We start from the raw sequence: 15,954 nt of genomic DNA, 5'->3' as shown, positions 1-15,954 counted from the left end.
GAGTTATCTCAAGACACAATGGAAAAATTACTCAAGGGGCTAGGAAGAAATAAAGTAGTTGGACCAGATGAAGTTTTACCTTGGGTGCTGTGAGAATGTGCAACTGAGCTGAGGATTCCACTCCAGTTAATATGCCAGACATCCTCATGCACACTGCTAAGAAATCTTAGCAGACATATGGAAAAGGAAAACAGTTATAATCTACAAAAATGGTAGCTGAGAAGGCCTAAATTATAGACTCGTATCATTAACCCTCAAACTGCGCATCACTGCATATGAAGCTTTGTAGTATTACGCAAGATTTAAATGGCCCGCGGATACACAGGGTTCACATCACCTTCCTCAAGACTCTTGCAAACAGACGCCATTTAAAAAAAAAAATTGTGGGCCACATTCCCGGGTATGAGGGCCTCGGTACTGAGTGAGCCACCAAGGCACACGCAGCATGAGCTCACAGCACTGCTGTTCAACTTGTGACCACAGCATCGCCTAAAATATGCGATGCTGATATCTTAACAATATGCCTTCAGCCGAACAAGTCTATGTGGGTGGGGACGAGGACAGGTTGACGAGTTTAGCAGTTACCAGGGAGGATGTTCTTAAACAAATAGTAAAACTCAAACCAAACAAATCCCCAGGGCCGGATGAAGTGTTTGCCAGGGTGCTTAAAGAATGCAAAGAGGAGCTTTGTGACCCACTGTCAACCATATTTAATAAATCAATAGAGTCAGGCAGAGTGCCAGAGTTTTGGAAAGTTGCTAATGTGATACCAGTTTTTAAGAAAGGAGATAGATCACTTGCGTCTAACTATCGACCAATTAGCCTAACGTCTATTGTGGGAAAGTTACTCGAATCTATAATAGCAAATAAAATTCGTCTTCATCTTGAAAAACATAAATTAATAATTGAGTCGCAACATGGTTTTATAAATGGCCGTTCATGTTTAACAAATTTGTTATCTTTTTATTCTAGCATTGTTGAGGCAGTTGATAGTGGTAATAATTGCGATGTTGTATACCTTGACTTTAGCAAAGCTTTTGATACAGTGCCACATGAAAGACTGATTAAAAAGATAGAGTCTCATGGTATTGGGGGTGCTATATTAAGCTGGATTAGGGCATGGCTATACCAAAGGAAACAGAGAGTTAGTATAAATGGAATCAAGTCAGAGTGGAAAAATGTTGTAAGTGGAGTGCCTCAAGGCTCTGTCCTGGGACCTCTGTTGTTTATAATATATATAAATGATTTAGATTCAGGTTTGAGTAGCAACATTTGCAAATTTGCCGATGATACGAAAATCGGTAGGGAAATTAATTCGGAGGAGGACTCACTATCACTTCAAGTTGATCTAGATAGGGTTTTGAAATGGTCAAAGGATTGGCAGATGCAGTTTAATGCTGATAAATGTAAAGTTCTGAGGTTAGGTAATGATGATAGAGTTACAAGATACGAGCTAGATGGTGTTGTGATTGCGAAGTCGGATTGCGAAAGGGATCTGGGAGTTATGATTAGTAAGAATTTAAAACAAAAGGATCAATGCATAAATGTTCGTAATAAGGCAAATCGGACACTTGGATTTATTAATCGCAGCGTTAGTAACAAGACACCTGGTGTGGTTCTCAAGCTATATCTTGCTCTAGTTAGGCCCCATTTAGATTATGCAGTTCAGTTTTGGTCGCCATATTATAGAATGGATATAAATTCACTTGAACGTGTCCAGCGTAGGATGACTAAGTTAATTCCCCAAATTAGAAATCTTTCATATGAAGAAAGATTAACAAAGCTTAAGTTGCATTCACTGGAAAGGCGAAGAGTTAGGGGTGACATGATAGAGGTTTACAAGTGGATGAATGGACATAACCGGGGGATATTAATAGGGTAGTAAAAGTATCAACACAGGACAGAACACGAAACAATGGGTATAAATTGGATAAGTTTAGATTTAGGAAAGATTTGGGTAAATACTGGTTCAGTAACAGGGTTGTTGATTTGTGGAACCAATTGCCGCGTAACATTGTGGAGGTGGGGTCCCTCGATTGTTTCAAGCACGGGTTGGACAAGTATATGAGTGGGATTGGGTGGTTATAGAATAGGAGCTGCCTCGTATGGGCCAATAGGCCTTCTGCAGTTACCTTTGTTCTTATGTTCTTATGTTCTTATGTAAAAATGTAAAAAAATATACGTAACTGGTATTATTTAGCAGTGGTATTACAGAAGACCCCTGACTGTGATATAAATGACCAGGATTCTGATAATAGCAGGATTGTTGATAATTTGGGCTGTGCTATGGGAGGAGTAATGTTGAGAGTGGGAGGGCTGTAGTGTTGTCTACCAAATCTGTGTGGCCACTTGTTGCTGTTTGCACTTACTATACCAGCTTAGTGGTTCACTATGGTGAACAAAACATGCAAATATATGTATATATATGTATGTATATGTATGTATGTGTGTGTGTGTATGTGTGTGTGTAATTACCCAAGTTTAATTACCTAAGTGTAGTTACAGGATGAGAGCTACGCTCGTGGTGTCCCGTCTTCCCAGCACTCTTTGTCATATAACGCTTTGAAACTACTGACGGTCTTGGCCTCCACCACCTTCTCCCCTAACTTGTTCCAACCGTCTACCACTCTGTTTGCGAAGGTGAATTTTCTTATATTTCTTCAGCATCTGTGTTTAGCTAGTTTAAATCTATGACCTCTTGTTCTTGAAGTGCCAGGTCTCAGGAAATCTTCCCTGTCGATTTTATCAATTCCTGTTACTATTTTGTATGTAGTGATCATATCACCTCTTTTTCTTCTGTCTTCTAGTTTTGGCATGTTTAATGCTTCTAACCTCTCCTCGTAGCTCTTACCCTTCAGTTCTGGGAGCCACTTAGTAGCATGTCTTTGCACCTTTTCCAGTTTGTTGATGTGCTTCTTAAGATATGGGCACCACACAACAGCTGCATATTCTAGCTTTGGCCTAACAAAAGTCATGAACAATTTCTTTATTATATCGCCATCCATGTATTTAAATGCAATTCTGAAGTTAGAAAGCATAGCATAGGCTCCTTGCACAATATTCTTTATGTGGTCCTCAGGTGATAGTTTTCTATCTAGAACCACCCCTAGATCTCTTTCTTTATCAGAATTCTTTAAAGATTTCTCACATAATATATAGGTTGTGTGGGGTCTATGTTCTCCTATTCCACATTCCATAACATGACATTTATTAACATTAAATTCCATTTGCCAAGTGGTGCTCCATCTACTTATTTTGTCCAGGTCTTCTTGAAGGGCATGACAATCATCTAAATTTCTTATCCTTCCTATTATCTTAGCATCATCAGCAAACATGTTCATATAATTCTGTATACCAACTGGTAGATCATTTATGTAGACAATAAACATCACTGGTGCAAGAACTGAACCCTGTGGTACTCCACTTGTGACATTTCTCCATTCCGATACATTGCCTCTGATTACTGCCCTCATTTTTCTATCAGTCAGAACATTTTTCATCCATGATAGAAGCTTACCTGTCACCCCTCCAATATTTTCCAGTTTCCAGAACAACCTCTTATGTGGAACTCTGTCGAAAGCCTTTTTTAGGTCCAGATAGATGCAGTCAACCCAACCATCTCTTTCCTGTAATATCTCTGTGGCTCGATCATAGAAACTGAGTAAATTCGATACACAGGATCTTCCAGATCGAAAACCATACTGTCTGTCTGATATTATATCATTTCTCTCTAGGTGTTCTACCCATTTAGTTTTGATTAGTTTTTCCAATGCTTTCACTATTACACTTGTCAATGATACAGGTCTATAATTGAGGGGGTCTTCCCTGCTGCCACTTTATTTATTTATTTATTTATATATATATATATATATATATATATATATATATATATATATATATATATATATATATATATATATATATATATATAAAATAATAATAATATATATTGTATGTATGTATATTTAGGGGTAACACCACTGGTTTAATTAAAGGGACCCACATCCTCGAAGAAGAAAATAAATAGTGTTCGGAGAAGACCTTGTGGATTCTCACTGAATACTTTAATCTTTTCCTCTCCTACCACCCCTATTATTTTTTTTTTATTTGATTTTATTGCAATGCTACAGTTTACAGAAAACACACACTTATATAACAATATACCAATCAGTCTTCGAAGACCTCGTCCAGCTCCTCGGGTCGGGTGTGTATCTTCTTCTTGAGGTTATCTTGAGATGATTTCGGGGCTTTAGTGTCCCCGCGGCCCGGTCCTTGACCAGGCCTCCACCCCCAGGAAGCAGCCCGTGACAGCTGACTAACACCCAGGTACCTATTTACTGCTAGGTAACAGGGGCATAGAGGGTGAAAGAAACTTTGCCCATTTGTGTCTGCCTCGTGGGGGAATCGAACCCGCGCCACAGAATTACGAGTCCTGCGTGCTATCCACCAGGCTACGAGGCCCCTAAGATACCCAAGATACCGCACGCATTTCCCCTCTGAACAGCAACACTGAGGCGCTGGAACATAAAACTGGCCACTCTTGGGTCTCTAGTCTTCCCAATGAGTTCCTCGCCCAGCTCCTTCAGGAACTTAAGTGCACATTTACCCCAGGCGCCCAGAGTCTCAGAGCCTATTGGCACGAACCTGTAACAACGTTCTAGGTCCCTGTACTTGTTAGTTTTCTGGGTCTCCCTGAAGGTGGCCGCCCCGCCTCCCTCAGCTGCGCTGTAAGGTAGATAGGTATCAGCCAATGTGGATGCACACGTGTAGTTCCACACGACCTGTTAACCTTCCCTCCACGACTGCAGGGTGACTCCATCTGGGCGTTTTTGCCTGTTGTCAGGTCTGCACAACTGAGGTTCTCTTTGTGCTGGGCATCCAGCTGAAGCCAAACTTCTCTTGATGATGTCATTGACTGCTTCATGTCTGGCAATCTTTCCCTGTCTTACGACAGATGAGACCATGGCTGCCGTATTGGTCTGCCCATGCATGGCCGCAAATACACCGGTGCTCGGTGGAGATAGGGGCGGCAAGGCGCAGAGCAACACCAATACTTAGGGTCCGATGGTCCAGGCGGGTGCCCAAGGCGGAATTAGGGACTGCCAACAGGAAGTCCCTGGCATGGGGCGCTTGCACAGCTAGAAGACACGCTTTGTCCTTCCTGGAAGCTGCCTCCAGCAATGATGTGGCGATGTTCTCCACTATGGGGCTATCCCATTTGGACTGTTTGCAGTCGTTTGGAAAAGTCGGTCGAGGATGAGAGTTGATGAGAGTGTCCCACTGACCGGCTCCTTCCGCGAATTTGGGATCATGAATCCCAATGGATGTATATGTATGTATATGTATAATATGTATATATATGTATATGTATATATATGTATATGTATATGTATATGTATATATATATGTATATATATATGTATATATATGTATATGTATATATATGTATATGTATATATATGTATATGTATATATATATGTATATATATGTATATGTATATATATGTATATGTAGACATATATTATTAAATATGACCGAAAAAGTAAGATTAATAATTCTAACACAAATTTTCTCAATCTTTCGTACATTACGCTTCACTGTTGGCAATTCCACGACCAAGAGATGGCTTCCTGAACCTTGCAGGAATTAACCTCACTGAGGACCAAGTCACTCTCCTAAATCTGGGCATAAACTGTCATGTTATGTCCAGACCGAGTGAAATGGCCCGGAAAGTAGAGTTGGAAATTCTGTTGGACGACATATTCGACCTCGAGACACAAAAGAAGGTCACTACCAAAGATACCTTACAAGCAGAACTTATTGCAGAAGGAGGAAAGAATCGAGGCAACTACAGAAGCACCATACTGTCCCCCGAGCTTAAAGCGGCAGCTAAAAGCCTTCGTGAGAACAAGGAGATAGTTGTCAGGAGAGGTGACAAGTCGCCAATATATGTCATTCTTAAAAAAGACGAATATCTGGCGAAAATGAACATCATACTCTCTGACCAAACTAAGTTCCAAAGGGTAACGAAGGACACTACAGCCGAATTAAAAGCAAAGGTCAACAAACTGATCGAAACTGTGAACGCCAAGAAATCCGGACTCCACCTGCCAAAGATCATTGGGGAATATAAACCTGGATATGCGTATGGAAATGTCAAGACTCACAAGCCTGGAAACCCACTTCGGCCAATCATTAGCCAGATACCCACACCCACGTACAGACTGGCGAAGCGACTCAACGGCCTGCTGACTCCTTATGTTCCTTGCGCCTTCAGCCTGAAGTCTCCAAAGGAATTTGTGGACTTACTGCGGGGCACACGGGCCACAGGGATAAGAGCCTCGTTGGACGTAGAATCTCTGTTTACCAACGTACCTGTGGACGAGACAATCGGAATGATAGCCGACAGAGTGTATCGTGATCCAGCCTGTACTCCTCTTGACATGCCAGAAAGTATTCTGAGGAAACTACTCCAAGCTTGTACTAAAGAGGCACCCTTCTTGAGCCCGGATGGGCACATGTATAAGCAAGTAGATGGGGTCGCCATGGGTTCTCCCCTAGGTGTCCTGTTTGCAAACTTCTACATGGGTACCATCGAGCAAAAAGTCTTAGTCGACATGAACTTGAAACCGGCCATATACTGCAGGTATGTTGACGACATTTTTACACAGGTACCTGATGTCAGACATCTGCAGGAGCTGAAGGAGGCATTTGAGCAGAGTTCCGTGCTGCGTTTCACTTACGAGACGGAAAAGGATGGGAAGCTGCCTTTTCTAGATGTAACAGTCATGGAAAAGGGCGGAGGTTTCCACACTGCAGTCTACACTAAGGAAACAAACATAGGAATGTGCCTAAATGCCAACAGCGACTGCCCTGACAGGTACAAGAGGAGTGTTGTTAACGCATACGTCGACCGTGCTCTCGGCCACAGCTCAGAATGGAAGCAAGTCGACAAAGAACTCTGTAGGGTAAGGCAGGTCCTAGTCAATAACGGCTTCTCCAATGGTTTCATCGAAGACATCATAAGAAGGAAAGTGAAAAGCCATGCAACCTCTGAAGAGACAACTAACACAACACCTATACCCCCTATTAGACTATTTTACAGGAACTTCTTTTCCACAGCTCATAAAACGGAGGAAAGGGTCCTGAAAGATATTGTTAATAGAAACGTTATCCCTACAGACAAAAATCAGAGGATACAACTGACGATTTACTATAAAACCAGAAAAACGGCCAGCCTACTCATGAGAAACTCTCCAGACACAAAACAGAACGCTTTAAAAGAGACTAACGTCGTCTATGCCTTCAAATGCCCACTTGGGGATTGTAAGCTCCAAAAAACCCAGTATATAGGCAAGACAACAACATCTCTTTCTAGGCGTTTAACGATGCATAAGCAACAGGGCTCCATTAAGGAACATATAATCTCTTCCCATAACCAAACCATCGCCAGAGAAATCCTAGTAAACAACACAGAAATCATCGATAGATACAGCGATAGCAGGCGGCTTGACGTTTGCGAGGCACTACACATCAAGAAGTCAACACCAGCAATCAACAGCCAATTATTGCACAACTATATTCTACCCACCTCAAGACTCCGCTCCAATATAGAAGCATCAAGAAATATGGACCAATAGGCTTTCTACAAACACTTCTATTCAATACCCATTGTTTCTGTTCTGTCTTGTGTTGATACTTTTAATACCCTATTAATATCCCCTCTTGTTCTGTCTTGTGTTAATGCCACATCACCCCTCCCACCTCACTCAAATGTAGATATAAAATCAGAGATACGTAAGTTCTAATCAGTTGTGTATTTGTGAAGTCTTTGAAAATGTAATAAGTTTTACGAAACGCGCCCGTGTCGCGTCAGACTAGAAATAAAAATGAATTTTGGAGAAGTGATTTTTGATTTACCTCCAACAGTGAAGCGTAATGTACGAAAGATTGAGAAAATTTGTGTTAGAATTATTAATCTTACTTTTTCGGTCATATTTAATAATATATGTCTACAGGAAAGACTGCTACCAAAATATACTAATATGTATATGTATATATATGTATATGTATACAGTATAGTGAATAAAAGCAAAACAGTATGGTGGGAGGAGAATATTGGCGAGTGAGGTAAGGTGAGGGAGGGAGTGGCCGCTAGTACTCGCCGAGTTGTACTCATCTAGTTGTGCTTGTGGGGGTTGAGCTCTGGCTCTTTGGTCCCACCTCTCAACTGTCAATCAACTGGTGTACAGATTCCTGAGCCTACTGGGCTCTATCATATCTACATTTAAAACTGTGTATGGAGTCAGCCTCCACCACATCACTGCTTAATGCATTCCATCTGTTAACTACTCTGACACTGAAAAAGTTCTTTCTAACATCCCTGTGCCTCATTTGGGTACTCAGTTTCCACCTGTGTCCCCTTGCTCGCGTACCACCCGTGTTAAACAGTTTTATCTATATCTACCCCTGTCAATTCCTTTGAGAATTTTGTAAGTAGTGATCATGTCTCCCCTTACTCTTCTGTCTTCCAGTTTCATGAGGTGCATTTCCTGCAGCCTTTCCTCATAAGTCATGCCTCTTAGTTCTGGGACTAGCCTAGTGGCATACCTCTGAACGTTTTCTAGCTTCGCCTTGTGCTTGACAAGGTTCGGGCTCCATGCTGGGGCTGCATACTCCAGGATTGGTCTTACATATGTGGTATATAAGGTTCAGAAGGATTCCTTACAAAGGTTCCTGAAGGCAGTTAGCCAGTCTTGCATACACAGCAGATGTTATTCTTTTGATGTGGGCTTCAGAAGACAGGTTTGGTGTGATATCAACTCCCAGATCATTCTCTCTGTCCGTTTCATGAAGGACTTCCTCCACTATTTGGTATCCTGTGTCTGGCCTCCTGTTTCCATTGCCTAGTTTCATTATCTTACATTTACTCGGGTTGAACCTTAATAGCCATTTGTTGGACCATTCATTCAGTCTGTCTAGGTCATCTTGTAGCCTCATACTATCTTCCACCGTCTTAATCCTCCTCATAATTTTTGCATCATCAGCAAACAATGAGAGGAATGAGTCTATACCATCTGGAAGATCATTTACGTACATAAGAAACAGTATGGGTCCAAGGACTGACCCCTGCGCGACTCCACTGGTGATGTCTCGCCAATCTGAGGCCTCACACCTCACAGTGACTCTCTGTCTTCTGTTACTCAGGTACTCCCTTATCCAATGGAGTACCTTCCCTTTCACTCCTGCCTGCATTTCCAGCTTTTGCACTAGTCTCTGGTGTGGAACTGTCAAAAGCTTTCTGGCAATCCAAAAATATGCAGTCTGCCCACCCCTCTCTTGTCTGATGCTTGTTGCCTGATCGTAGAATTCAATTAATCCTGTGAGGCATGACTTGTCATCCCTGAAACCATGTTGGTGCTGTGTTACAAAGTTCCTTCGCTCCAGATGTTCCACTAGCTTTTTTCGCACAATTTTTTCCAATAATTTGCATGGTATGCAAGTTAGGGACACTGGCCTGTAGTTCAGTGCCTCCTGTCTATCCCCCCTTCTTGTATATCGGGACTACGTTCAAATTTTTGGCAGTTCACCTGTTACCAGTGATTTGTTGTACACCATGGAGTATGTACCATGGTGTACCATGGTGTACCTTTAGTATCCATGGCGATATTCCATCCGGGCCTATAGCTTTTGTCACATCCAACTCTAGGAAAAGCTTCCTTACATCCCCACTGGTGATCTCGTATTCCTCTAGTGGTGCCTGGTGTACTATTCCTTCCCTTATCTCTGGAACTTCTCCTTGCTTCAGTGTGAAGACTTCCTGGAATTTCCTATTGAGTTCCTTACACACTTCTTTGTCGTTTGTAGTGAATCTGTCTGCCCCTATCCTCGGTTTCATTACCTGTTCCTTCACTGTTGTCTTTCTCCTGATGTGGCTGTGTAGCAATTTGGGTTGAGTCTTAGCCTTGCTTGCTATGTCATTTTCATATTGCCCTTCTGCTTCTGTTCTTACCCCTGACGTATTCATTCCTAGCTCTCTGGTATCCTTCTCTGCTCTCAGGTGTACTGTTATTTCTATAGTTTCTCCATGCTCTCTTACTTACGTGCCTAGCTGGCTTACATCTCTGATTAAACCATGGGTTTCTCATCTGCATTTCATTTTTTATCTTTTGGGTTGGGATAAACTTTTCTGCTGCTTCCTTACATTTCTGGGTGATGTATTCCATCATGTCTTGGGCCGTCTTTCCCCTTAGCTCAGTTTCCCATGTTACATCTGTTAGGAATTTTCTCAACTCCTCATAGTTTCCCTTACGGAATGCTAGCCTTTTGCTTTCAGTTCCCTTTCTCGAGTGCTTTAGCCCTTCTTCAACCAGATACTCAAATGTCAGAACACTGTGATCGCTCATTCCTACTGGGGCCTTGAAGTCAATTTCCCTTATGTCGGAGTCATTCAGAGTGAATACTAGGTCGAGTCTTGCTGGTTCATCGTTTCCCCTCACCCTTGTGGGTTCTCTGACATGCTGGCTTAAGAAGTTTCTTGTTGCCACCTCCAGTAGTTTAACTCGCCATGTTTTCTCTCCTCCATGCAGATCCTTGATCTCCCAGTCTATCCTTCTGTGATTGAAGTCCTCCATGATGAGCAGATGGGATCAAATTCTACCGGCAGCAGAGGCTGCCCTCTCAATTATATTGTTAACTGCCAAGTTGTTTCTGTCATACTCTTCCCTGGGTCTTCTGTCATTTGGTGGAGGGTTACATATCACTGCTACTACTACTCTTGGTCCTCCCATCGTCATGGGGCCTGTTATGTAGTCTCTAAACCCTTCACAGCCTGGGATAACCATCTCCTTGAAATTCCATTCCTTTCTCATGAGTAGGGCCACTCCACCTCCTTCCCTACCCTCCCTCTCCTTCCTTATTACAGTGTATTCCTGTAAGAACACCGCATTTGTTATGATTCCTGAGAGTTTTGTTTCCGCGAGTCCAATTACATCTGGATTTGCTTGTTGTGCTCTTTCCCTAAGTTCACTTGCCTTGCTTGTAATCCCATCAATGTTTGAGTACATCACCTTGAAGCTGACTCTTTTCTGTCCATCCTCAGTATCTGCTGATTCCAATGGAGTAGGTAAACAAGGAGGGGTCTGGGATGGGGAAGGGTGGGCCCTGGGTTGTGAGGGGGGCTGAGGGGGACCTAGGTTGTGAGGGGGGCTTGAAGGATCTGGTTTGGAGAGGGTAGAGGCGAAGGGAGGGCTTGGAGGGGTTGGGGAGGGTGGGGGAGAAAGGAGTGGCTGGCCAACTGGTGTGCCAGCCACTCCTTGCTTCCTTTTGACTCAGCATACCAATTTAGTGATTTGTTATGGTGAACACAAATGTAGATACCTATATATATAATGTGTATATATAGTGTAATAACAGCAAAAGGTGTGTTGGGAGAAGCCATCTTGGTGAAGGAGGTGGCGACATCTGCATGACTTGTCATGCTCTGTAAGGGTGGCCACTATGCTCTTTGGGCACTATACCAGCTTAACTGAACAGTTATGGTGAACAAAACATATAGATAATTATGTATAATGTGTGTATATAGTGTGATAACACCACAAACTGTATACTTGAAGGAGGAATGTTAGTGCATCTGGCCTTGAACCAGTGAGGGAGGGAGGGAACATCAGTTGTGTGTAATTACCTAAGTGTAGTTACAGGATGAGAGCTAAGCTCTTGGTGTCCCATCTCCCCAGCACTCTGTCATATAACACTTTAAAATTACTGATGGTTTTGACCATCACCACCATCTCGCCTAACTTATTCCAATCGTCTACCATTGTGCTTACAAAAGTGAATTTTCTTATATTTCTCCAGCAGCTTTGTTTCATTAGTTTAAATCTATGACCTCTTGTTCTTGAAGTTCCGGGTCTCGGGAATTCTTCCCTATCAATTTTATTGATTCCTGTTGCTATTATGTACGTATCATATCGTACGATCATATCATACGATCATATCGTATCAGTGATCATATCGCCTCTTTTTCTTCTATCCTCTAGTTTTTGCATATTTAATGCCTCTAACCTCTCCTCGTAGCTCTTGCCCTTCAGTTCTGGGAGCCACTTAGTGGCACGCCTTTGCTCCTTTTCCAATTTGTTGATGTACGTCTTAAGATATGGGCACCATACAACCGCTGCATATTCCAGCTTTGGTCTAACAAAAGCCGTGAACAATTTCTTTAGTATTTCTCAATCCATGTATTTAATAGCAATTCTGAAGTTAAAAAGTGCAGCACAGGCTCCTCGCATAATGTTCTTAATGTGGTCCTCAGGTGACAGTTTTCTATCTAGAACCACCCCTAGATCCCTTTCTTTGTCAGAATTCTTTAAAGATTTCTCTCATAATTTATAGGCTGTGTGGGGTCTACCTTCTCCAATTTCACATTCCATAACATGGCATTTATTCACATTAAATTCCATTTGCCAAGTGGTGCTTCATATACTTATTTTATCCAGGTTTTCTTGAAGGGCATGACAATCATCTAGGTTTCTTATCCTCCCTATTATCTTATAATCATCAGCAAACATGTTCATATAATTCTGTATTCCATCTGGTAGATCATTTATGCAGACAATGAACATTACCGGTGCAAGAACTGAACCCTGTGGTATTCTGCGTGTGACATTTCTCAAGTCCGATACATTGCCTCTGATTACGGCCCTCATTTTACTATCAGTTAGGAAATTTTTCATCCATGTTAGAAGCTTACTAGTCACCCCTCCAATATGTTCCAGTTTCCAGAACAACCTCTTATGTGGAACTCTGTCAAAAGCCTTTTTTCTGGGGGGAGCCCCATCGGCTCCCTGGAGCTTTACCAGGCTGATATGCTAATGTCAGACTTTGGCATCAGTCATGTGTATGGAGTTCTAGGGCCTACCGGGGACCACGGCCAGAACCTGGCCCCCTCAGAGAAGCAAGGGGAGCAATGGCCTATAGAAACCCCCGTGTGGTTGGAAGCATTTTATGTCTGCCATCGACCGGGTCAAGCATCCAGAAAGGTAAGCATTCCAAAACAAACTCCTATTCTGGTGAAAATTGCTACCTAGAGCCGAACTGGTGGATAGAACTCCTCAACAGAAAACAAGCAAACTAGTATGATGTCATACGTCACCGCGCCGCTGTCTGCGCAGCTCCCCCCTCCCCGGGAGGGGGAAGGGGGAGCCCCAGACCTCCCACGCCGGCTATCCACCCATCAGTTCTTCGGCTGATGCTATAGGCACCGGTTATGTGCTCCGGCTCCAGTGGTTGTTTCAGCACTGTACCTAGAGTGTGGTGTCTGTTTTCTAGGTGGTGCGTGAGCTGGGAGTGATTCTCCAGTACTCGGGCTGCATGTGCCTAGGGTTCCCTTCCCTAGGTGCCCTGTAAGTACTGCCCTTGGGGCTTGGGGCCACCTTCCACAAGTTCCTTGGGTCCTGCCCCTGCTAGGCTGTTTACTGCTTGGTTTTCGGCCGCTCTTTGTGTGCTCGGGTGTTCTGTCTTCCTTGTTCGCCTTAGAGTAAGGGGCAGTTTTTGCACTGGTGGGGCGCAGGGTACTGTGCAGCTTGTCTTTACCAATCATGGCGGCCGGCTCTGTTCTGCTTGGGAACGCTGTCCTCTTGCGGGGTTTTCTTTTTTCTTTTTGTTTATCTACCTGGTGGGGGGTCTGCCTTCGTTCTTGCCCCTTGTGTCCCTTGTGTTCTGAGTATTTTCTGGTGGTACCCCCTGCTAGGTCCCCGTGAGAGTACACGTCCCTGGGGTTCAGCTCTTAGAAAGTTGTTTGGTAGCTTTGGGTGCCGGTTAGCAGTACCCTGCCTGGGATTACCTGAGCGCGAGTCCTCTTATAGTAAACGCTCGGGACCCTGGGAAACCCCTGGGGGCGCGCGGGTCCGATGGATGTGACCCCAGAGTCCCCCCTCGCTTCCAGCGAGTTTGAGGGTTGCTCTCACCCTTTGTCTCTGGGTGACTCTCTGTTTTGCCTCCGTCTGCTGCGTGTGGGGTCGGTGACACCTTCGACCCGGAGTCCTGCGAGTTTGGTTGCTCGTTGTGGCTCGGTTACCCAGTTGTGCTGACTAAGCGGGTGCGGGCAGCAGGGGCGTTGCACTTGAGCCTTGGTGGTGGCAACGTTCTCATGGTTTACTCCCCGGGAGTCCCGGGGCTGCCCCGTTTTGGTTCGTTTTGGGACTTGGGGGTATTGGTTGCTTCGGTTCCATCCACGCCCCCTTGTCTTTCCCCTGGATCACCCTTCCTGCCTGCATCCAGTTCCTTACCGTCTGTAGGTTCAGGGCAGGGTTTTGATGGTGTTGAGACTATGGCAGTCTCGGGAATTCCCCTTCCGGGGTAGTGACGGGGGCATTTGAGCCTGTTCCTCCAGCCGTGTTGTAAGTCTGCCAGTGGGCTCCCTTCCTTAGTGTTTTCACGGCTGCCCTGGTTTTCTGGTACGGCCGGGGCTTTGGAGGAACGGCTCAGCCCCGGGGCCTGTCGTGTAGGTTCCCCAGAGCTGGGGAGGGGCTGACTTGGGGGGCCTTGGCCCCGTTGGACCCCATGGGGGTTTTTATCCCCCTCTAGGCGGGGCTTGTGGTTACACGGAGTGGGGTCTTTCCTCCCCACTCGCCATACGTGCTGTTGGGCGTCGGCCCCTCCCCGGGCTCGGTTCCTTGGCCTTTGAGTCAGTTGGTTCCGTCCTGTGGGTGGATGTTTCCTCCCACCCTTTTTTGGGACGGTGTCTTCATCATGTTTCCCTGTTCTTGGGGTTCTACGTGACTTCTGGTCTCGGGTGCGCCTGCACCTTTGTGTGCCTTCGGGACTAGTGTTGGCTTCTGTGTTCTCGAGGGTTCGGGAAGGTTTTTTGCTACTTCCCGCATTATTGGAACGTCTGTCGGCTCCTCGTCCTTGTCGCCGTTTTGGGCTACTTGTGGCCCAGTTGGGCTACTTGTAGCCCGGTTGGGCTACTTGTTGCTTTGTTGGGCTGCTTGTGGCCCGGTTGGGTTCCTTTTTGGGCTCTGTCTTTGCTTCGTTGGCCGGTTTTCTTGTTCCTGCTTCCTCTTTTGGCTACTTTTCTAGTGCAGTAGTCCTGGGTGGCGCCTTCCCCCAGAGAGGGTTGTGCGGTTCGGCCAGCGTGTCATGCGCATGCGCCGTGGAGTTTGTTTTGGTCTGGGCGGTGTTTTAGTGCTGGTGTTTTTGCGCCCTTTTTTGCTACAGTGCTTCGCCTCTCGCTCTTCTCCCTGGCTGCGGTTTGTGCCCCTTCCCTCCGGGGGGTGTCCTGGTTCCCAGTTGTGGGGAGGACGCCGTGGTTTTCCCTGTGTCATGGGTGTGGGCCGCCTCCTTCGCCTCTACCTGCTCTCCTGCGGGTCCAGCCGGGTTCGGCTCTGGCGTCTTCACCTGGCGGTGCTCCCAGGTTCTTCTGGGCACGGTTGAGTCGTGTCACGTTCGTGCCACCGTTCGCCAGGTGAGTTTCTGCTGTCTGGCGTCTTTTGGCCGGGCGCTGGATGCGGTGTTGTTTATATTCCTGTCTTTATTTAGGTATATTTTTGTACGACTGAGACCGTTCGCACCCCAGTGACTGTCCCTTTTTCAACCCTTCCTGTCCCCCTCATATGCATGTCCAACCCATGATAGTGTTATTCTGGGGACCCACCTTTTTTTCATGTTGTGTGGTGTGGGGGTTGTGGGGTTGGTTCTGTACTCACCTGGTAAGGCTCCTGGCTGTGCTTGCAGGGTTTGAGCTCTGGCTCTTGGGTCCCGCCTATCTGGTAGAACTTGCGGGATAGTACCAGTGGAGTGCTGTGGTGCTATAGGCACAATTGGGGAACACTGTATAACCATCAGAGGTCTGCGGTTGTTACATGACCTACTTGCGAGCATAAGCTTTATTGCTGGTAAGTCCGTGGACTTCCGGGGCACACTAGCCTGTTTTTGAATAGGTGTTCCGGCCCGTC

General features: G+C 45.0%; 1 protein-coding gene across 7 annotated transcripts in view; it reads left to right on the top strand.

The window, feature by feature from the left end:
- The window catches only part of LOC123756096 (putative sodium-dependent multivitamin transporter), a 216,541-nt gene that overhangs the window by 24,360 nt on the left and 176,227 nt on the right, over nt 1–15,954 (top strand). The window contains exon 1 of one of the 7 annotated variants that reach the window (XM_069336542.1): nt 2,500–2,640. The exons of the other annotated variants lie outside the window; for them this stretch is intronic. The gene's annotated coding sequence lies outside the window, so the exon portion shown is untranslated. Of the gene's footprint in view, nt 1–2,499; nt 2,641–15,954 lie in introns of those variants that run through there. 7 annotated transcript variants of the gene reach the window in all.

The sequence above is a fragment of the Procambarus clarkii genome, chromosome 36 (assembly GCF_040958095.1).
Source record: "Procambarus clarkii isolate CNS0578487 chromosome 36, FALCON_Pclarkii_2.0, whole genome shotgun sequence".
Classification (NCBI taxonomy): Eukaryota; Metazoa; Arthropoda; class Malacostraca; order Decapoda; family Cambaridae; genus Procambarus; species Procambarus clarkii.
Note: the sequence above shows the minus strand (reverse complement) of the source record. Positions and strands in the feature narration are given on the sequence as shown.